Source organism: Cervus elaphus, chromosome 19, assembly GCF_910594005.1.
Source record: "Cervus elaphus chromosome 19, mCerEla1.1, whole genome shotgun sequence".
Taxonomy (NCBI): domain Eukaryota; kingdom Metazoa; phylum Chordata; class Mammalia; order Artiodactyla; family Cervidae; genus Cervus; species Cervus elaphus.
The window spans coordinates 87,373,221-87,397,230 of NC_057833.1; the positions used below are offsets into that span (position 1 = coordinate 87,373,221).

The following is a 24,010-nucleotide window of genomic DNA, read 5'->3' on the forward strand; positions in this document are numbered from 1 at the left end:
ATCCTCTTGCATCTCCCCAGGTCAGAAAAACATATATTTCTTCCTCCCTGAAGCAAATTATTCTTAAAGAAAAAACAAAAGTGGGTAAGATAAAGGGCACAACTATTTAAAAGAGTTAAATCCTTTTTAACTGTTATATGCTCTTAGATTTTAAAAACTAAACTAATTTGAAGAAGGCCATAAAGTGGATTGTTGAGTCCTTTTAGAAATACACTATTTTAACAGTGTTGTGTGTGTGTACTTGTCATGCTCAGAAAGCATTCTTTGTGGAAATGAAGTACTAAGGTTCTTGGTACATAAGAGTTTTGGAGACAAGGTACTTATGACTGACGTCAGAACTAAAAGTCCCAACAGGGTTGTCCATCCAGCACAATATTCTTTCTTTATTGTTAACATGGACTGTGTGCTACTATAGTCCTGATTGTCAGCTTCTCCATGGCATGGTTATCCTGTCCTACAGTATCTCCATTCCCTGCCCCTGCCCAGTCGCATCGTCCTTACTGCTCCCTTACTCTGGCCAAAGGAAAACAATTCAGAAAATAATCCTTTTTAAAAAGAACAAATTTGAAGAGTCTGTTTTGTTTCTCAACAACTAGCACAAGTAGATGTGGTAACCTCAAACTACAACATTATATATAGAGTTATGTAATTATATATATAACTTGACATTATTATATAGAGTAAAGAAACTAAATCATGGTCTAGTGTTTCAAAAGAACTGTCTTTAGATTATAATTTAACATGAAGAGAAACAAATCCTACCCAAAAGGGTTAAAAATGTTGGATTAAAATTAAAAAATCTAAGAGGAAACAAAGAACTACCTGGAGACAAATGAAAAGATGAAAATGAAAGCACAAAAATCCAATCTATGGGACATAGTGAAAACAAAAACTTATAATAAGGAAGTTTATAGTGATATACCTACCTCAGGGAACAAGAAAAACCTCAAATAACCCACAACAGAAGCAGCAGTTAGAACTAAACATGGAACAATGGACCGATTCCAAATTAGGAAAAGAGTTTGTCAAGGCTGTATATTGTCACCCTGCTTATTTAACTTATATGCAGAGTACATCATGAGAAATGCCAGGCTTGATGAAGCACAAGCCAGAATCAAGATTGCAGAGAGAAATACTAACAACCTCAGATATGCAGATGACCCCACCCTTATGGCAGAAGGCAAAGAGGAACTAAAGAGCCTCTTGATGAAGGTGAAAGAGAAGAGTGAAAAAGCTGGTTTAAAACTCAGCCTTCAAAAAAAAAAAAAAATCATGGCATTTGGTTCCATCACTTCATGGCAAACAGATGGGAAAACAATGGAAACAGTGACAGACTTTATTTTGGGGGGCTCCAAAATCACTGCAGATGGTGACTGCAGCTGTGAAATTAAAAGACACTTGCTCCTTGGAAGAAAAGCTATGACAAACCTAGACAGTATATTAAAAAGCAGAGACATTACTTTGCCAACAAAAGTCTGTCTAGCCAAAGCTATGGTTTTCCCAGTAGCCATGTATGGATGTGAGAGTTGGACCATAAAGAAGGCTGAGCACCAAAGAATTGATGCTTTTGAACTGGTGTTGGAGAAGACTCTTGAGAGTCCCTTGGACTGCAAAGAGATCAAACCAGTCCATCCTAAAGGAAATCAGTCCTGGGTGTTCATTGGAAGGACTGATGCTGAAGCTGAAGCTCCAGTACTTTGGCCATCTGATGCAAAGAGCCAACTCCTTAGAAAAGACCCTGATGCTGAAAAGATTGAAGGCAGGAGGAGAAGGAGACAACAGAGGATGAGATGGTTGAATGGCATCACTGACTCAATGGACATGAATTTGAGCAAGCTCTGGGAGATGGTGAAGGACAGGGAAGCCTGGCGTGCTGTTCACGTGGGGTCGCAAAGAGTCAGAAGTAACTGAGCGACTGAACAATGACATCATTACCTAAAGAATGTACATATATATGAATATATAAAAATATGAATATATATATGATTGTATGTGTGTGCTAAGTTGCTTCAGTCATGTCTGACTCTTTGTGACCTTATGGACTGTAGCCTGCCAAGCTACTCTGTCCATGGGATTCTCCAGACAAGAATACTAAATTGGGTTCCCATGTCCTCCTCCAGGGAATCTTCCCCACCCAGGGATCGAATCCATGTCTCCTAAAGCTACTGCATTGCAGGTGATTCGTTACTGCTGAGTCACCATGAAAGCCCATATATATGATTACTTGTATATAGATGTGAATATTTATTTATATGAGATATAAACATAATAATGATATATTTATATATGTATAAACATGATTCAGTTATATATATACACACACATATATAATGCACATGTGTGTATAATCACAGCACTGTGATTCAGTTACATATATATCTATATATCTATATATAGATAGATAGATACACACACTTATGGATGGGGATACACACACTTATCTTTACTTTGGGGAAAAAAGCCAGAAGTGAAATTGCTAGATTGTATGATAATTTCATTTTAAATTTTTTGGGGAACTACCATACTGTTTTCCAGTTTTATATATATATATATATATATATATATATAACTGAATTTGCTGAACTGTGTTACCAGCAGAAGTTAACATAGCATTGTAAATAAACTATACTTCAATAAAATAAAATTTAAAAGATATCTGTTGCATTTCTATACATTAACAGTGAATTATCAGAAAGAGAAATTAAGAAAAGTATCCCAGTTGCAGTTGTATCAAAAGCTGTTTAAACATAAATCTAATCAAGGAGGTGAAAGACCTGTACTTGGAAGACTATAAGACACTGAAAGAAAAGACAGTCAAAGAAAGAAAGTGAAGATGACTGAAACAAATGGAAAGATATAACGTCATGTATTAGAAGAATTAATGTTGTTAAAATGTCCATATCGCCAAGGCAATCTACAGACTTAATGCAATCTTTATTATCCTACCCATGGCAATTTCCACAGAACCAGAACAAATAATTCTAAAATTTGTATGGAAACACAAAAGACCCTGAAAAGCCAGAAGAGTCTTGAAAAAGAAGAACAAAATAAGTATCACACACCCTGATTTCAAAATATACTACAAGGCAACAGTAGTTGAAACAATGTGGTACTGGCATAAAAACAGACATGCAGATCAATGGTAAGAATGTGGAGTGAAGGGAATATTCATGTACTGTTGGTGGGAATAAACATTGGTGCAGCTACTATGGAAAACAGTATGGTAGTTCCTAAAAAAATTAAAAATGAAATGATTGTACAATCCAGCAATTTCACTTCTGTTTTTTTCCCCAAAGTAGTTTGAAAAGATATATACACCCATATGTTCATTGAAGCATTATTCACAATAGCCAAAATATGGAAGCAACCTCAGTGTCCATCAGTAGATGAGTGGATAAAGAAGATTTGTGTGTATGTGTGTGTGCATGCATGTGTGTATATGTGGGTATACATGTATGCATATATACATAATGGAATATTCAGTTCAGTTCAGTCCCTCAGTCATGTCTGACTCTTTGCGACCCCATGGACTGTAGCACGCCAGGCCTCCCTATCCATCACCAACTCCCGGAGTTAACTCAAACTCATGTCCATTGAATCAGTGATGCCATAAACCATCTCATCCTCTGTCATCTCCTTCTCCTCCTGCCTTCAATCTTTCTCAGCATCAGGGTCTTTTCCAATGAGTCAGTTCTTCCCATCAGGTGGCCAAAGTATTGGAGTTTCAGCTTCAGCATCAGTCCTTCCAATGAATATTCAGGACTGATTTCCTTCTCCTTGCTGTCCAAGGGACTCACAAGAGTCTTCTCCAACACCACGGTTCAAAAGCATCAATTCTTCTGCACTCAGCTTTCTTTATAGTCCAACTCTCCCATCCATAAATGGCTACTGGAAAAACCATAGCCTTGACTAGACGGACCTTTGTTGGCAAAGTAATGTCTCTGCTTTTTCATATGCTGTCTAGGTTGGTTGTAACTTTTCTTCCAAGGAGCAAGCATCTTTGAATTTCATGGCTGCAGTCACCATCTGCAGTGATTTTGGAGCCCCCCAAAATAAAGTCTGTCACTGTTTCCATTGTTTCCCCATCTATTTGCCATGAAGTGATGGGACACATGCCATGATCTTAGTTTTCTGAATGTTGAGTTTTAAGCCAGCTTTTTCACTCTGCTGTTTCACTTTCATCAAGAGGCTCTTTAGTTCTTCTTCACTTTCTGCCATAAGGGTGGTGTCATCTGCATATCTGAGGTTATTGATATTTCTCCCGGCAGCCTGTCCAGCTTGTCCTTCATCCAGTCCAGCATTTCTCATGATGTATTCTGCACATAAGTTAAATAAGCAGGGTGACAGTATACAGCCTTGATGTACTCCTTTCCCTATTTGGAACCATTCTGTTCCATGTCCAGTTCTAACTGTTGCTTCCTGACCTGCATACAGATTTCTCAGGAGGCAGGTCAGGTGATCTGGGATTCCCATCTCTTTCAGAATTTTCCACAGTTTGTTGTGATCCACACAGTCAAAGGCTTTGGCATAGTCAATAAAGCAGAAGTAGATGTTTTTTCTGGAACTCTCTTGCTTTTTCCATGATCCAATGGATGTTGGCAATTTGATCTCTGGTTCCTGTGCCTTTTCTAAATCCCGCTTGAACATCTGGAAGTTTGTGGTTCACATACTGTTGAAGCCTGGCTTGAAGAATTTTGAGCATTACTTTGCTAGTGTGTGAGATGAGTGCAATTGTGCGATAGTTTGAGCATTCTTTGGCATTGCCTTTCTTTGGAACTGGAATGAAAACTGACCTGTTCCAGTCCTGTGGCCACTGCTGAGTTTTTCAAATTTGCTGGCATATTCAGTGCAGCAGTTTCACAGCATCATCTTTTAGGATTTGAAATAGCTCAACTCGAATTCCATCAACTCCACTAGCTTTGTTTGTAGTGATGCTTCCTAAGGCCCACTTGACTTTGCATTCCAAGATGTCTGGCTCTAGGTGAGTGATCACACCATCATGATTACTGGGTCATGAAGATCTTTTTTGTACAGTTCTTCTGTGTATTCTTGCCACCTCTTCTTAATACCTTCTGCTTCTGTTAGGTCCATACCATTTCTGCCCTTTGTTCAAATATTACTCAGCCATAAAAAGAAGTCAGTCTTGTCATTTGCTACAACATGGATAGACCTAGAGGATATTTTACTAAGTGAAATAAGACAAAGAAAGATACAAAGATTGTATGATTTCACTTATATGTAGAATCAAAGAAAATAGCAAAACAGAGTCATAGATACAGAGATCAAAGAAGTAGTTGTTAGAGGGGAGGAGCGTGGATAAATGAGTGAAACAGGTAAGGGAAATTAACAGGTACAAGCTTCCAGTTAAAAAAATAAATGTAACACGGATGAAATGTACAGTGTAGGGAATATAATCATTACTAATGTAATATCTTTGTATGGTGACAGATGGTAACTACTTATTATGGTCATCATTTTTGAAATGTATAGAAATATCCAATCACTATGATGTGCATCAGGAACGAACATAGTGTTATAGGTCAGTAACACTTCCAAAGCAAACAAACTCATAGGAAAAAGAGATCAGATTTGTGGTTATCAGAAGTACGCTCAGATAGTAAAGAATCTGCCCAAAGCACGGGAGACCCAGGTTTGATCACTGGGTGGGGAAGATCTCCTGGAGAAGGGAATGGTTCTAGTATTCCTGCATGGGAAGTCCCTTGGACAGAGGAGCCTGGTGGGTGACAGTCCATGGAGTCGCGAAGAGTTGTATACCACTGAGCAACTAACATTTTCACTTTTCATTTCAGAAGTAGGGGCTGCAGGCAGGGGTATTTGAAGGTGGTCAAAAGGACCAAGTTTCAGTTATGAGACAAATCAGTACTAGAAATACAATGTACGGCATGATTAATGCAATTATGTTGTTATTTATGAAAGTTGTTAAAAGAAATTTTAAGAATTCTTACCACAACAAAAACTGTTTTGTCTTTTTTATAATTTTGTGTGTAAGATGATAGATGTTCACCAGACTTATTGTGGCAGTCATTTCATGATGTATGTAAGTCAAACCATTACACTGTATGCCTTAAATGTGTACAGTGCTGTGTCATTATATCTCAATAAAACTGGGAGAAAAAAGTAAAAATAAAACAAATACTTAATTTGTTCATTTTTGTATCTTTTTCTGTGTATATGTGCAACATTATTATTCAATATATGTATATACTGCAAAATGATTATTACGATAAGTCTAATAACATCTGTCACTACACAGAGTTACACATTTTTTTCTTGTGCTGAGAATTTTTGAGTTACTCCTTCAGTTCAGTTCAGTTCAGTCGCTCAGTCGTGTCTGACTCTTTGTGACCCCATGAATCGCAGCACATGCCAGGCCTCCCTGTCCATCACCAACTCCCGGAGTTTACCCAAACTCATGTCTATCGAGTCGGTGATGCCATCCAGCCATCTCATCCTCTGTCGTCCCCTTCTTCTCCTGCCCCCAATCCCTCCCAGCATCAGGGTCTTTTCCAATGAGTAAACTCTTCGCATGAGGTGGCCAAAGTATTGGAGTTTCAGCTTCATCGTCACTTCTTCCAGTGAACACCCAGGACTGATCTCCTTTAGGATGGACTGGTTGGATCTCCTTGCAGTCCAAGGGACTCACAAGAGTCTTCTCCAACACCACGGTTCAAAAGCATCAATTTTTCAGCACTCAGCTTTCTTCACAGTCCAACTCTCACATCCGTACATGACCACTGGAAAAACCACAGCCTTGACTAGACGGACCTTTGTTAGCAAAGTTACGTCTCTGCTTTTTAATATGCTATCTAGGTTGGTCATAACTTTCCTTTCAAGGAGTAAGCGTCTTTTAATTTCATGACTGCAATCACCATCTGCAGTGATTTTGGAGCCCCCAAAAATAAAGTCTGACTTAGCAACTTTCAAATATATAATACAATATTTTTAACTATAGTCATCATGCTTTACACCACATCCCCAGGACTTATTTATTGTATAACTAGAAATTTGTTCACTTTGGAAGGCTTTTTTAAAAAATCTCTCCTTGCTATACTTTGGAAGTTTGCATTCAGATGGGTATATTTTTCCTTCTCTTCTTTGCCTTTTGCTTCTCTTCTTTTCTCACCTATTTGTAAGGCCTCCTCAGACAACCATTTTGCCTTTCTGCATTTCTGTTTCTTGGGGATGGTTTTGATCACCACATCCTGTACAGTGTCACGAACCTCTGTCCATAGCTCTTCTGGCACTCTGTCTATTAGATCTAATGCCTTGAATCTATTTATCACTTCCTCTGTATAATTTTAAGGGATTTGATTTAGGTCATACCTGAATGGCCTGGTGGTTTTCCCTACTTTCTTCAATTTAAGTCTGAATTTGACAGTAAGGAGTTTATGATCTGAGCCACAGTCAGCTCCCGGTCTTGTTTTTGCTGACTATATAGAGCTTCTCCGCCTTTGGCTGCAAAGAATATAATCAGTTTGATTTCAGTGTTGTCTGTGTGTAGAGTCCATGGCGATGTCTGTGTAGAGTCGTCTCCTGTGTTGCTGGAAGAGGCTGGTTGCCGTGACCAGTGCGTTCTCTCGGCAGAGCTCTGTTGGCCCTCGCCCCACCTCATTCTGTACTCCAAGGCCAAACTTGCCTGTTACTCCAGCTATCTCTTGACTTCCTACTTTTGCATTCCAGTCACCTATGATGAAAAGGACACCTTTTTTGGTGTTAGTTCCTGAAGGTCTTGTAGGTCTTCATAGAACCATTCAACTTCTGTTTCTTCAGCATTAGTGGTTGGGGCATAGACTTGGATTACTGTGATATTGAATGGTTTGCCTTGGAAATGAACCTAGATCATTCTGTCATTTTTGAGATTGCATCCAAGTGCAATTTGGTCTCTTTTATTGACTATGATGGCTACTCCCATTTCTTCTAAGGGATTTTTGCCCACAGTAGTAGATATTATGGTCATCTGAATTAAATTCTCCCGTTCCCATCTGTTTTAGTTCCCTGATTCCTAAAATGTTGATGTTCTCTCTTGCCATCTCCTGTTTGACCACTTCCAATTTACCTTGGTTCATGGACCTAACATTCCAGCTTCCTATGCAATATCATTCTTTACAGCATCGGGCTTTACTTTCACCACCAGACACATCCACAACTGGGCATTGCTTCCTCTTTGGCTTAGCCTCCTCATTTCTCCTGGAGCTATTTCTTCACTCTTTTCCAGTAGCATATTGGGCACCTACCGATCTGGGGAGTTCATCTTTCAGTGTCACATCTTTTTGCCTTTTCATACTGTTCATGAAGTTTTCAAGGTAAGAATGCTGAAGTGGTTTGCCATTCCCTTCTCCAGTGGACCATGTTTTGTCAGAACTCTCCACCATGACCCATTCATTTTGGGTGGCCCTACATAGCATGGCTCATAGTTTCATTGACTTAGACAATGCTGTGATCCATGTGATCAGTTTGGTTAGTTTTCTCTGATTGTGGTTTTCATTCTGTCTGCCCTGTGATTGATAAAGATAAGAGGCTTGTGGAAGCTTCCTGATGCTTAAAACTCAACATTAAAAAAACTAAGATCATGGCATCTGGTCCCATCACTTCATAGCAAATAGATGGGGAAACAATGGAAACAGTGACAGACTTTCTTTTCTTGGTCTGCAGAATCACAGCAGATGGTGACTGAAGCCATGAAATTAAAAGATGCTTGCTCCTTGGAAGAAAAGCTATGACAAACCTAAGCAGCATATTAAAGCAGACGTTACTTTGCTAACAAAGGTCCATATAGTGAAAGCTATGGTTTTTCCAGTAGTCATGTACAGATGTGAGAGTTGGACCATAAAGAAGGCTGAGTGCTGAAGAACTGGTGCTTTTGAACTGTGGTGTTGGAGAGGACTCTTGAGAGTCCCTTGGACAGCAAGGAGATCAAACCAGTCAATCCTAAAGGAAATCAGTCTTGAATATTCATTGGAGGGACTGATGCTGAGGCTGAAGGTGCAATACTTTGGCCACCTGATGCGAAGAGCCAACTCACTGGAAAAAACCCTGATGCTGGGAACGATTGAAGGCAGGAGGAGAAGGGGATGATAGAGGATGAGATGGTTGGATGGCATCACTGAGTCAATGGAATGAGTTTGAACAAACTCTGGGAGGTGGTGAGGGACCAGGAAGCCTGGTGTACTGCAGTCCATGGGGTCAGAAGGAGTCAGAAATGACTGAGTGACTGAACAACAATCACAACAGAAATTTGTACCTTTGGATGTCTCTTTCCAAAAACCCTTCCCTGCTTGCCTACCCCTGGCAACCACCAACCTTCTCTGTGTATCTGGGTTACTATTATTTTTTTTCTTAGATTCAGCATACAAGTACAATCATACAATATTTGTCTTTATCTGACTTATTTCAATTATCATAATGTCCTCAAAATCCATTCATGTCACCAATGGAAGAATTTCTTTCCTTTCTTAATGGCTGAATGATATTCCATATGTGTGTATGTGTGTATCTCATTTTTTTTTCTTTTTTTTTTTTTTTTTTAAATATGGAACGCTTCACGAATTTGCGTGTCATCCTTGCGCAGGGGCCATGCTAATCTTCTCTGTATCGTTCCAATTTTAGTATATGTGCTGCCGAAGTGAGCACATCTCATTTTTTTTTAATTGAATTATAGTTGATTTACAATATTGTGTTTCAGTTGTATAGCATAGTGACTCAGTTATATGTGTGTTTGTGTGTATTCCTCTTCAGATTCTTTCCCTTTGTGTTAGTGTTCAGTTGCTATGTTGTGTTTGACTCTTTGTGACCCCATGGACTGCAGCACACCTGTCCTCCCTGCCCCTCACTGTCTCCCAGAGTTGCTCAAACTCATGTCCATTGAGTCAGTGATGCAATCCAACCATTTCATCCTCTGCCACCCTCTTCTCCTTTTGCCTTCAATCTTTCCCACCATCCGGTTCTTTTCTAATGAGTTGACTCTTCACATCAGGGGAACAAAGTATTGTAGCTTCAACTTCAGCATCAGTCTTCCACTGAATATTCAGGGTTGATCTCCTTTATGATGGACTGGTTTGATCTCCTTGCAGTCCAAGGAACTCTCAAGAATCTTCTCTAGCACAACAATTTTGAAGCATCAGTTTTTCAGCGCTCAGTCTTCTGTGTGGTTCAACTCTCACATCTGTCTGTGACTACTGAAAATACCATAGCTTTGACTATACGGACCTTTGCTGGCAAAGTGATATCTTTGCTTTTTAATATGCTATCTAGGTTTGTCATAGATTTCCTTTCAAAAAGCAAGCTAATTTCATGGCTTCAGTCACCGTCTGCAGTGATTTTAGAGCCCAAGAAGAGAAAATCTGTCATTACTTCCATTTTTCCCCTTTTGTGCCTGCAATGCAGGAGACCTGGGTTTGATCCCTGGGTTGGGAAGATTCCCTGGAGAGGGCAATGGCTACCCACTCTAGTATTCTTGCCTGGAGAATTCCATGGACAGAAGAGCCTGGCAGGCTATAGTCAATGAGGTTGCAAAGAATTGGACAGGACTGAGTGACTCTCACTTTCACCCTCTCTGATTACTTATAAGGTTGATCATGTTTTCATATATGTATTGGTCTCTCATGTAACATCTGTGTACTATGTGTTTATGTCTTTTGCCCATTTTTTGGATGTTACTGAGTTTTGGGACTTTTTTTGAGGGGGGGCTTCTTTTTTATTTATGTGTGTTGATATAATCTTTTCCCATTTTGTGGCTTGTTTGTATTCACATTCTTTATAGTGCTTTTTGAGAAACAGATTTTCTTTACTTTAATATAGTTTCAGATGTATTAGTTTTGTTCTTTATGCTTGGTAAGTTTTGTGTATTGTTTAGGAAATACTCCCTATTCCAAGATAATTTTTGTATCTTCAAAGTATTTAAATCTTTACTTTTCAAAATTTAATCTCTATCCTAATCCAGATTTGGAAAAGATTGTTCTCTATGGATAAGACAGTGATTCAATTTCAGTTTTTTCCTCATTGTGCAAAACATGTCAACCTGGTGCTTTTATCGAAAGGTTCTTTCTTGAGATTTGCTTGGTGGTCCAGCAGTAAGACTATTTCCCATATACGTTACCATACATAAAATAGATAGCCAGAGGTAGTTTGATATATGATACAGAGAGCTCAAATCTGGTGCTCTGTGACAACCTGGAGGGATGAGGTGGGGAAGGAGGTGGGAGGGGAGTCAAGAAGGAGGGGACACGTATATCTATGGCCAATTTATGTTGATGTATGGCAAAAACCATCACAATATTGTAAAGTAATTATCCTCTAATTAAAAAAAAGACTCCATGTTTCCATTGCAGAGGACATGGGTCTGATCCCTGGTCAGGAAACTAAGAGCTCACAAACTGTGCAGTGTGGCCCCCAGAAAAAGTTCTTTCCTTTGACGTGAATCATTTCCTGGGTTACATACTTCTTTGTTTGTGTGTGGATATGTTTTTGATCTCTTGTTGCATTGATTTAATTGTTTAACCAAAAGGAATTTCACATAATACTTTTAATACATTGTTTGATGCAAGACATTTAATACATAATAATACAATACTAATTACATTAGTATATTTTCATAATAAGTTTTTGGTAGACAAAATATTTGTTTATGATCATTTTTGAAAAAATGGGTTTATTAAGTGAAGAATTCCAGGTCAAAACACTTGTTTTCTAGCAATACTGCTATTATTCCACTGTTTACTGTCTCCCATTGTTGTTTCTGAGAAGTTGGTTGTCATGGTTTTTAAATTGTGGTTGTCTTTTCTTTCTGCCTATAAAAAATACTGTCTTTGGACTGGTATTTTGTGGGCCTATAATAATCTGTCTAAATGTGTATTTTTTTTTTAATTTATCAATCTTAGAAGTTGTGCTTCCTGAATGAGGACACTAGACTGTGTTCCATAACTATGTATATTCTCGCAAATAGGCTGCTTTTCCCTTTCTTCCATGCTAAAGTCATGAAGAATCTTCTCAGCATGCCTTTTACTCCTGTTAATTGTAGGAAGCTGTTCATCCCTAATATCTCAGATTAAAAATCTTCAGATACTCAGGACATGGCCTTTTCTCACTACCTCATATCCTTCTTCTGGAACTGCCTTCTGGAACTCATGTTGTGCTCAGTTGTGTCTGACTCTTTGTGGCCACATGGACTATAGCGCACCAGGTCCCTCTGTCCATGGAATTTTCCCGGCAAGAATACTATTTTCGAGGCAAGCAGCCATTTCCTACTCCAAGGGATCTTCCCAACCCAGGGATTGAACTCACTTCTCTTGCATCTCCTACATTGGCAGCAGAATCTTTGCTGCTTACACCACCTGGGAAGCCCCTCTGGAAGTCATACTCAATCACAAAACTAAAAAAAATCTTCAACTTCCCTGATATTCCCTTTAACTTTGTATTATAACTGAAACCTGTTTCTTCTGAGTACCTCATTTTCCCCTGGAGTCTTCACGAGTGGAGACTTTGTCTTAGTATCCATAGCTGGAGGTACAGTGTGTGTTCTTGCTCTTCATTGATGTTTTCCAATCATTTCTCCATTCTTCCTGAATTGCACATCATCAGAGTATAACCACTCTCTAATCTGGCTTGGTTTCAAACTCTAGGATTCCTCTTCCTCACTCCTTAAATGTTTTTTACTCTTGACTTTCAGTCACTTTCTTGATGTTGTCACAATTTTTGGTAATTTCAAAATACACATAGGCAGTTCTTCCAAAACACTGATGTAAATCTATCCTGTACCACTTCCCTACAGTCTAGACACCCCATAGCTCACTTCCTAGTAAATATCTCCACTGAAGATGTAACAGGGAGTTCAAATGACATATGTCCAAAATTGAACATATTTTTTCTATAGATACTATCCTCAAGGTTTTTCCAATTTCAGAAAGTAACAATTCCATTTTTTTTTGCCCATGTCATAAACCCTCAGGCTATGATAGAATCTCTCTTACCTGTTACATGAAGAAATCCTGTTTTCTGTCTTCAGAATGTATCCAACTATGTGCCATTTTCATATCTTGCTGCTACTTTAATGTAAGGTACCATTATTTCTTGTATAAATTACTGTACTCCATGAATGCAGTGATTTTTAACTATTTGTTCTTGACTGTACTCCTGGAGTTTGGAAGGTGCCTGATACATAGTAAGCACTTAATACATGTTTGTTGAATGAATAATGAGTGATTGAATTTTTTTCTATCACATCTGGAGAACTTCTCATTCATTATCTTTGTGAATAATGGGGCTTTCGGTTCTTTCAGAAAAGTCTACAACAGTCATATAGTAGAAATACTCCCTCTCTGATAATGTCTCTTAGTCTTTCTTTCATATTTTATATGTTTTTGACTTTCTTACCTTTATGAATGATTTATATAGCTCAATGTTTCCAGTTTCTTTAAAAATTTTTTTAAATTTTATATTGGGGTATAGTTGATTTACAATGTTGTATTATTTTGCAGTGTACAGGAAAATGTTTCAATCATACATATGCCTGTATCAATTCTTTTTCAGATTCTTTTCCCATATAGATTATTGCAGAATATTGAGTAGAGCTCCCTGTGTTATACAGTAGGTCTTTGTTGAATATCTGTTTTATACAGTAATGTGTATATGTTAATCTCAAATTCCTAATTTCTTTCTTCCTCCTTTCCATTTGGTAACCATAAATTTGTTTTCTAAGTTTATATGTCTGTTTCTGCTTTGCAAGTAAGTTCATTTGTATCTTGTTTTTAGATTTCACATTTAAGTGACATCATATATTTGTCTTTATCTGATTTACTTCACTTAATAAGGTAATCTATAGGTCATCCATGTTGCTGCAAATGACTTTATTTCATTTTTAAATGGCTGAGTAATATTCCATTGTTACTTTACTGACTTCCCTTGTGGCTCAGACTGTAAAGAATCTGCCTACAATGTGGGAGAGCTGAGTTCAATCCCTGGGTCGGAAAGATCTCCTGGAGAAGGGAATGGCCACCCACACCATTTCTTGTCTGGGAAATCCCGTGGACAGAGGAAACTGGTGGGGCTACATGTGGTTAATAAGGGATTAATCTCCAAAATACAAATAGCTCATGCATCTCAATACCAGAAAAACAAACAACCCAATCAAAAACTGGGCATAAGACCTAAACAGATATTTCTCCAAAGAAAAAATAAACATGCTCAAATAACACTATATAAAGATGCTCAAATAACACTATAATTATTAGAGAAATGCAAATAAAAACTACCATGAGGTATCACCTCACATGGGTCAGAATGACCATCATTTATAAAAAGTCTACAGAGAGTTGGACACGACTGGGTGACTAACACTTTTCACTTTCATTCCATTGTGTATGTGTACCACATCTTCTTTGTTCCTCAGTTAATGAACATTTAGATTGCTTCCGTGTCTTGGCTTTTGTAAATAGTGCCGCAATGAACACTGGCGGGGGGTGGGGGGGGAGCATGTATCTTTTTGAATTAGTTTTCTCCAGATATATACCTAGGAGTGGGATTGCTGGATCATATGGCAGTTCTATTTTTAGGTTTTTTTAAATTCACTTTTTGTTTTTTTCAATTAATTAATTAATTAATTAAATTTGCTTTACAACATTGTATTGGTTTTGCCATACATTGACTTGAATCCGCCATGGGTGTACATGTGTTCCCCATCCTGAACCCCCCTCCCACTTCCCTCATCATCCCATCCCTCTGGGTCATCCCAGTGCACCAGCCCTGAGCATCCTATATCATGCATTGAACCTGGACTGGCGATTCGTTTCACATATGATAATTTACATGTTTCAATGCCATTTTCCCATATCATCCCACCCTTGCCCTCTCCCACAGAGTCCAAAAGACTGTTCAATACATCTGTGTCTCTCTTGCTGTCTGACATACCGGGTTATTGTTACCATCTTTCTAAATTCCATATATATGCATTAGTATACTGTATTGGTGTTTTTCTTTTTGGCTTACTTCACTCTGTATAATAGGCTCCAGTTTCATCCACCTCATTAGAGCTGATTCAAATGTTTTCTTTTTAGTGGCTGAGTAATATTCCATTGTGTATATGTACCACAGCTTTCTTATCCATTCGTCTGCTGATGGACATCTAGGCTGCTTCCATGTCCTGGCTATTATAAACAGTGCTGCGAAGAACATTGGGATACATGTGTCTCTTTCAATTCTGGTTTCCTCAGTGTGTATGCCCAGCAGTGGGATTGCTGTGTCATATGGCAGTTCTATTTCCAGTTTTTTAAGGAATCTCCACACTGTTCTCCATAGTGGCTGTACTAGTTTGCATTCCCACCAACAGTGTAAGAGGGTTCCCTTTTCTCCACACCCTCTCCAGTATTTATTGCTTATAGACTTTTGGATAGCAGCTATTCTAACTGGTGTGTAATGGTACCTCATTGTGGTTTTGACTTGCATTTCTCTGATAATGAGTGATGTTGAACATCTTTTCATGTGTTTGTTAGCCATCTGTATGTCTTCTTTGGAGAAATGTCTGTTTAGTTCTTTGGCCCATTTTTTGGTTGGGTCATTTATCTTTCTGGAATTGAGCTGCAGGAGTTGCTTGTATATTTTTGAGATTAATTCTTTGTCCGTTGCTTCATTTGCTATTATTTTCTCCCATTCTGAAGGCTGTCTTTTCACCTTGCTTATAGTTTCCTTTGTTGTGCAGAAGTTTTAATTTTAATTAGGTCCCATTTGTTTATTTTTGCTTTTATTTCCAATGTTCTGGGAGGTGGGTCATAGAGGATCCTGCTGTGGTTTATGTCGGAGAGTGTTTTGCCTATGTTTTCCTCTAGGAGTTTTATAGCTTCTGGTCTTACATTTAGATCTTTAATCCATTTTGAGTTTATTTTTGTGTATGGTGTTAGAAAGTGTTCTAGTTTCATTCTTTTACAAGTAGTTGACTAGTTTTCCCAGCACCACTTGTTAAAGAGGTTGTCTTTTCTCCATTGTATATCCTTGCCTCCTTTGTCAAAGATAAGGTGTCCATAGGTGTGTGGATTTATCTCTGGGCTTTCTACTTTGTTCCACTGATCCGTATTTCTGTCTTTGTGCTAGTACCACACTGTCTTGATGACTGTGGCTTTGTAGTAGAGCCTGAAGTCAGGCAGGTTGATTCCTCCAGTTCCATTTTTCTTTCTCAAGATTGCTTTGGCTATTCGAGGTTTTTTGTATTTCCATACAAATTGTGAAATTATTTGTTCTAGTTCTCGGAAAAATACCGTTGGTAGCTTGATAGGGGTTGCATTGAATCTATAGATTACTTTGGGTAGTATACTCATTTTCACTATATTGATTCTTCTGATCCATGAACACAGTATATTTCTTCATCTATTTGTGTCTTCTTTGATTTTTTCAATAGTGTTTTATAGTTTTCTATATATAGGTCTTTTGTTTCTTTAGGTAGATTTATTCCTAAGTATTTTATTCTTTTCGTTGCAATGGTGAATGGAATTGTTTCCTTAATTTCTCTTTCTGTTTTCTCATTGTTAGTGTATAGGATTGCAAGGGATTTCTCTGTGTTAATTTTATATCCTGCAAATTTACTATATTCATTGATTAGCTCTAGTAATTTTCTGGTGGAGTCTTTAGGGTTTTCTATATAGAGGATCATGTCATCTGCAAACAGTGAGAGTTTTACTTCTTTTCTAATCTGGATTCGTTTTATTTCTTTTTCTGCTCTGATTGCTGTGGCCAAAACTTCCAAAACTATATTGAATAGTAGTGGTGAGAGTGGGCACCCTTGTCTTGTTCCTGACTTTAGGGGAAATGCTTTCAATTTTTCACCATTGAGGATAATGTTTGCTGAGGGTTTGTCATATATAGCTTTTATTATGTTGAGGTATGTTCCGTCTATTCCTGCTTTCTGGAGGGTTTTTTTAAAAATCATAAATATGGATGTTGGATTTTGTCAAAGGCTTTCTCTGCATCTATTGAGATAATCATATGGTTTTTATTTTTCAATTTGTTAATGTAGTATATTACATTGATTGATTTGTGGATATTGAAGAATCCTTGCATCCCCAGGGTAAAGCCCACTTGGTCATGATGTATGATCTTTTTAATATGTTGTTGGATTCTGTTTGCTAGAATTTTGTTAAAGATTTTTGCATCTATTGGCCTATAGTTTTTTTTGTGTGTGGCATCTTTGTCAGGTTTTGGTATTAAGGTGATGGTTCACAGCTGAATTCTACCAAAACTTGAGAGAAGAACTAACACCTATCCTACTCAAACTCTTCCAGAAAATTGCAGAGGAAGGTAAACTTCCAAATTCTTTCTGTTTTTAGTTTTTAAAGGCACCTCCATGCTGCTCTCCATAGTGGTTGTACTAATTTATATTCTCACCAACCACAGGAGAGTTCCCCTTTCTCCACACCCTCTCCAGCTTTTATTATTTGTAGATTTTTGAATGATGGTCATTATGACCCATGTGAAGTGATACCTCATCATAGTTTTGATTTGCATTTATCTAATAATTAGTGATATTGAGAATTTTTTCATTTGATTTTTGGCCATGTTATTTTTTCTTTGGAGAAATATCTGTTTAGATCTTATGCCCATTTTTTGGTTCTGTTGTTTGTTTTTTGGTATTGAGCTGCATGAGCTATTTGTATTTTGGAGATTAATCCCTTGTTAATCACTTTGTTTGAAAATATTTTCTCCCATTCTGTGGGTTGCCTTTTCATTTTGTGTATGGTTTCCTTTACTGTGCAAAAGCTTTATGGATGATTTATCTAGTTTAGTGTTTCCATTTTCAATTCTGTCTAAAATTGTTTAACCTGTTCATTATATTTCTCACTTCCATGTTTACATATTTAATCCCTAGAAATTTTCTTTGGTTTCCTTTTAGAGTTGCTGTATCTTTGATATTTTTTCCTTAGCTACGCTTATGTTGCTCTCTTTTGTGTCCTCAAAACATATCAGTTTTGTTTAACATATTTTATATATGATAATTCATCAATCTCAGTCATTTGAGGGACTTGTTTTCCTTTTCTTTGTTTTGGATTATTTCTCATTTTTTTCTTACTTATGGTAGTTTATTTCATTAAGTGTTCTTTGGACTATGAATTTTGATTTTGGACTATGAGTTTAGAATCACTGGAAGGTCATCTCTGAGAATATACTTAGCCATGAATATAAGGTATATTCTCTGAGAAAATTAGTTTTACATTTGCCAGGTTAACCATCTACCAGAGAATATCTTCAGCTTTTAGTAAACTGTCAGCTTCCCCTACCTGCTATTCTGTTTGATTTTACCTTGATCCAAGACTGAGACAGTTACATTTATGTCCCATCTCCTTTCGTATTGTGAAGTTTTTTTTTTCCTTTTGCTTGTTAGATTACCTACTGGAGGTATTTTTTTTGAAGCCTGGGATTTTTTTTTTCAGGGCTTTGTAACCACTGACTTTTATTTTCTCTCCCTCATTAATTGACCATTAAAACCGAAGCTCTAGGTCATCATAAATGATAGGTGTCCCCTGTGTACCTTCTTGTTTTAGCATCTACTTTCCTTCCTGGGTTTCAGATATGTCATCATTTTTGGCCTTGGAAGATTTCTCTTACATTTTTGTTGCTGTTCAGTCACTCAGTTGTGACTGACTCTTTGTGATTCCATGGACTGCAGCATGCCAAGCTTCATTGTCCTTCACCATCTCCTGGACCTTGCTCAAACTCATGTCCATCAAGTTGGTGATGCCATCCAACCATCTCGTCCTCTGTGATCCCCTTCTCCTCCTGCCTTCAATCCTTCCCAGCATCAGGGTCTTTTCAAATGAGTCAGTTCTTCACATCATGTAGCCAAAGTATTGGAACTTCAGCTTCAGCATCAGTCCTTGCATTGACTATTTAGGACTGATTTCCTTTCAGATTGACTGGATTGATCTCCTTGCTGTCCAAGGGACTCTCAAGAGTCTTCTCAAACACCACAGTTCAAAAGCATCAGTTCTTTGGCACTCAGCCTTCATTATAGTCCAGCTCTCACATCCATACATGACTACTGGAAAAACCACAGCTTTGACTAGATGGACCTTTGTTCGCAAAGTAATATCTCTGCTTTTTAATATGCTGTCAAGGTTGGTTATAGCTTTTCTTCCCAGGAGCAAGCATATTTTAATTTCATGACTGCAGTCACTATCTGCAATGATTTTGGAACCCAAGAAAATAAAGTCTGTCACTGTTTCCATTGTTTCCCCATCTATTTGCCATGAAGTAATGGGACAAGATGCCATGATCTTAGTTTTTTTTAATGTTGAGTTTTAAGCCATCTTACATTTTTACTAGCTGTGTTATACCTTTAAAAATATTAAAACATTTTTTTGTGGGACTTTCCTATTGGCCCAGTGGTTAAGAATCCACCCTCCAATACAGGGGATGCAGATTTGATCCCTGGTTGGGGAAGTAAGATCCCATATGCTTCAGGGTAACTAAGCCTGTGCACTGCAACAAGAGAAGCCCCCCATGTGCTGCAACTAGAGAAAGCCTGTGTGCCACAACAAATAGCCCACATGCCCCGATGAAGACTCAGTGCAACTAAAAAAAAAAAAAAAGTCATATTTTTAAAAATCATAAAAAATAAAAATATTAAAATAAGTTTTATCCATTAGTTTCAAGAGTGTTCTTGAGGATATCTTGGACTCTTTGGTTCACATATTGCTAAAAATGGATGCCCGCAGTTATTTCCAATATAGATTATGAGGCTCTTGCAATAGAAGATACAGTTTTGCAAAGAGTGACATCTTCCCTCTTTACAATAATCAGATAATTAGGTTGGGACTTGAGTCTGATTAGCTGCTATCTTATAGTGCATAAGAAGGATGGATTGTTGAGTTGGGGACAAGATGATAGTACAGAAAGATATCGTCTACTGGAGGCAGAGAGCAATGATAGAAAATATTAAAGCATATTAAATAGAGATGTCTACTTTAAAAAGAAAGACATATAGGGTTATCGTTATCATCTTTCTAAATTCCATATATATGCGTTAGTATACTGTATTGGTCTTTATCTTTCTGGCTTACTTCACTCTGTAAATGGGCTCCAGTTTGATCCATATCATTAGAACTGATTCAAATGAATTCTTTTTAATGGCTGACGTACAGAACAGAATTTTGGACTCTGTGGGAGAAGGCGAGGGTGGGATGTTTAGAGAGAACAGCATCGAAACATGTATGTTATCTAGGATGAAACAGATCACCAGCCCAGGCTGGATGCATGAGACAAGTGCTCGGGCCTGGTGCACTGGGAAGACCCAGAGGAATCGGGTGGAGAGGGAGGTGGGAGGGGGGATCGGGATGGGGAATACATGTAACTCCATGGCTGATTCATGTCAATGTATGACAAAAACCACTACAATATTGTAAAGTAATTATCCTCCAACTAATAAAAATAAATGAAAAAAAAAAAATAAAAAGGACACAAGCTTTCAGGGACCAGAAATAGAATAGAAAATCCAATCTCTGAATGGACAACTGATATTTTGATGTATTTGTGGCACTGAAACTAAAATATATAATGGGAACTGGGATTTCTGTTACTTCGAAGGGGCTGAAAATCAGCCCATTGCCAATCATGAGAGGTTGAAGAGGCAGTGACTAGTATTTCAAGGTTGTGCCTGTGGTTGATAGGGAAAGATAACTGAAACTTTGAATGGCCAGTTGTTATTTGTGACACATAATTGCTTGGGGATTAAACCTGTGACTTTCTAGAATTCCAAAAGCCTTGACTATGAGTTGTGGTCCACTAGAAAGTGGAAACTATAAGAAAATATAACTGGGTTGTAGATGATGAATTCTTACTCAAAATGCACCCACCAGTCAAATTACCAAGTACATGGGGGCAATCCAAAGTAAAAAAAAATAATAGGAGATTTTATCTGTGAGGAGATTGAATTACAGGAGCCATTGATTAATGTTTTAAAAATTTCAAAACATAAAGGGTAGAATAATATCCATGAAACAAAAATAGGAGTTTATAATACTAATTGGGCAAGTTTTGAAAAAGAATAAAGGAAGTAAAATCTTGACAAAATTCTTTGAAATAAATGTTTTTGTGGAAGTATAAACAGAATACTGAAAACTTGATGAAAGGATTAATTGGATTTAAAAATAGAAAGTTGGAATTGATAAAGCATACAGCACATGACCTTAAGATGTTAAGAGTCATGGGAGATTGAACAGTGCCATTATTTGTCTGATCGGATTTGCAGATATGGGTATATGTGGGTTATTGCAAGAGACAGAGCCTAAGATTTTGTGGAAGTTCAGGCAAGATAATTTCTCATATTGATGGTTAACTAAACCCATCAAGCCAAATAAAAATAGCATCTACCTCTAGATATGTTACAGTCAAGCTACAGGATGACTGTAAAAACATTTTAAAATGGGCTAAAATGTCAAAAAAATACTTAGGAATAAGCCTGGCCAAGGAGGTAAAAGACTTACCTGCTGAGAACTATAAAATGTTAATAAAGGAAATTGAAGGTGATTGAAAGAAATGGAAAGATATCCCATGTTCTTGGACTGGAAGAATTAATATTGTTAAACCAGCCATACTACCAAGCAGCGTACAGATTTAATGGGAGCCCTATTAAATGATCCATGACATTTTTTACAGAACTAGAACACATAATCCCAAAATTTATTTGGAACCATAAAAAAAGCCAGAATTGCCAAAGCAATCCTGAGGAAGAAAGAACAAAGTTGGAGGAATAACCATCCCAGACTTCAGACAGTAACACAGAACTACAGTAATCATAATAACATGGTGTTGGCAAACAGACATATGGATCAATGGAACAGAATAGAGAGCCTAGAAATAAACCTAGACACATATGTTCAGTTACTCTTTGACAAAGAAGGCAAGGCAAGGCAAGCTTATATAATAGAGAAAAGACAGTTTCTGCAGCAAGTGACTTAGGGAAAGCAGGATACCTGTATGTAAATCAGTGTTGAAACAGTCCCTCACACCATACACAAACTCAAAATGGCTTAAAGATTTAAGATATGACACCATAAAACTCCTAGAAAAGAACATAGACAAAATATTCTCTTACATAAATCATAGCAGTGTTTTCATAGGTCAGTCTTCCAAGGCAATAGAAATGAGAGCAAAAATAGACAAATGGGACCTAATTAAACTTATAAGCTTTTGCATAGCAAAAGAAACCATAAAGAAAATGAAAAGAAAGCCTACAGAATGGGAGAAAATATTTGCAACTTATGTCACTGACAAGGGCTTAATTTCCAAAATATAGAAACATACTATACAACTCAAAAACAAAAACCCAAACAACCCAATCAAAAAATGGGCAGAAGACCTAAAAAGACATTTCTCCAAAGAACACATACAGAAGGCCAAAAGTATATGAAAAGATGCTCAATATCACTACTTATTAGAGAAATGCAAATCAAAACTACAATGGTGTATCACCTGATACCAGTGAAAATGACCATCATTAAAAAGTCTACATATAATAAATGCTGAAGAGGGTATGGAGAAAAGGGAACCCTCCTACAGTGTTGAAAGGAATGTAAGCTGGTGCAGATATCATGAAGAACAGCATGGAGATTGCTTTACTTATTTATTTATTGGCAGTGCTGGGTCTGTGTTGCTGCTCAGACTTTTCTCTAGTCGGGGTGAGTGGGCTTCTCATTTGGTGGCTCCTCTTGTTGTGGAGCACAGGCTCTAGGTGTAGGGTCTTCAGTAGTCATGGCTCATGGCTCAGTAGTTGTGGTTCCTGGGCTCTAGAGCACACACTCAGTCATTATGGTGCAAGGGCTTACTTGCTCTGCTGCATGTGGGTCTTCCCAGACCAGGGATTGAATCCATGTCTCCTGTATTGGCAGGCAGATTCTTTTCCACTGAACCCCCAGGGAAGCCCAGGAGGTTTCTTAAAATATTAAGAACAGTTGCCATATGGTCCAGCAATCTCACTCCTGGGCAAATATCCAGAGAAAACTCTGATTTGAAAAGACACATGCACCCCAGTGTTCATGGTAACACTATTTAAAATAGCCAAAACATGGAGGTCTAAATGTCCATCCACACATTAATGGATAAAAGAGATATGGTATATGTATACAATGGAATACTACTTAACCATAAAAAGAATGAAATAATGCCATTTGCAGCAATATGGATGGACCTTGAGAGTATCATATGAAGTTAAATAAGTCAGAGAAAGACAAATATCATGATATCACTTATATGTAGAATCTAAACTATGATACAAATGAATGGATTTACAAAACAGAAACAGAATCAGAGACATAGGAAACAATCTATGCTTACCAAAGGGGACAGTGGGTGGGGGAGGGATAAATTAGGAATTTGGGACTAGCAGATACAAACTACTATATATATAAAGTAGATAAACAATAAAGTCCTACTGTATAGCATGGGGAACTATGTTCAATATCCTGTAATAAACCATAATGGAAAAGTGAAAGTCACTCAGTCATGTCCAATTCTTTGCAATCCCATGGAATTCTCCAGGCTAGAATACTGGAGTGGGTAGCCTTTCCCTTCTCCAGGGGGTCTTTCCAACTGAGAGATTGAACCCAGGTCTCCTGGGTTCTGAGCAAATTCTTTACCAGCTGATCCACAAGGGAAGCCCAAGAATACTGGAGTGGGTAGCCTATCCCATCTCCAGCAGATCTTCCTGACCCAGGAATCGAACCAGGGGCTCCTGCATTGCAGGCTGATTCTTTACCAACTGAACTATCAGGGAAGCCCCAAACCATAATGGAAAAGAATATGAAAAATAATATATATATCTGAATCACTTTGCTGTACACCAGAAACTAACACAACAATGTAAATCAACTGTACTTCAATAAAAATAACAAAATTTTTAAAAATGCTAAAATGAACAACTGAATCAAATAGAAAAGGAGTAACAACTTAATTGGCAGAGACCTCTTGCCTGCAACAACAACAACAAAGAATGACAGAACAGTGGAGTAATATCTTT

The 24,010-nt window shown here is 37.7% G+C and overlaps 1 non-coding gene across 1 annotated transcript; it reads right to left on the bottom strand.

Moving 5' to 3' along the window:
• Positions 1-9,544: 9,544 nt before the first annotated feature.
• LOC122676186 lies at positions 9,545-9,651 on the bottom strand. Its single transcript, XR_006335471.1, has one exon. It is a non-coding gene; the product is annotated as a U6 spliceosomal RNA (small nuclear RNA).
• Positions 9,652-24,010: the final 14,359 nt, after the last annotated feature.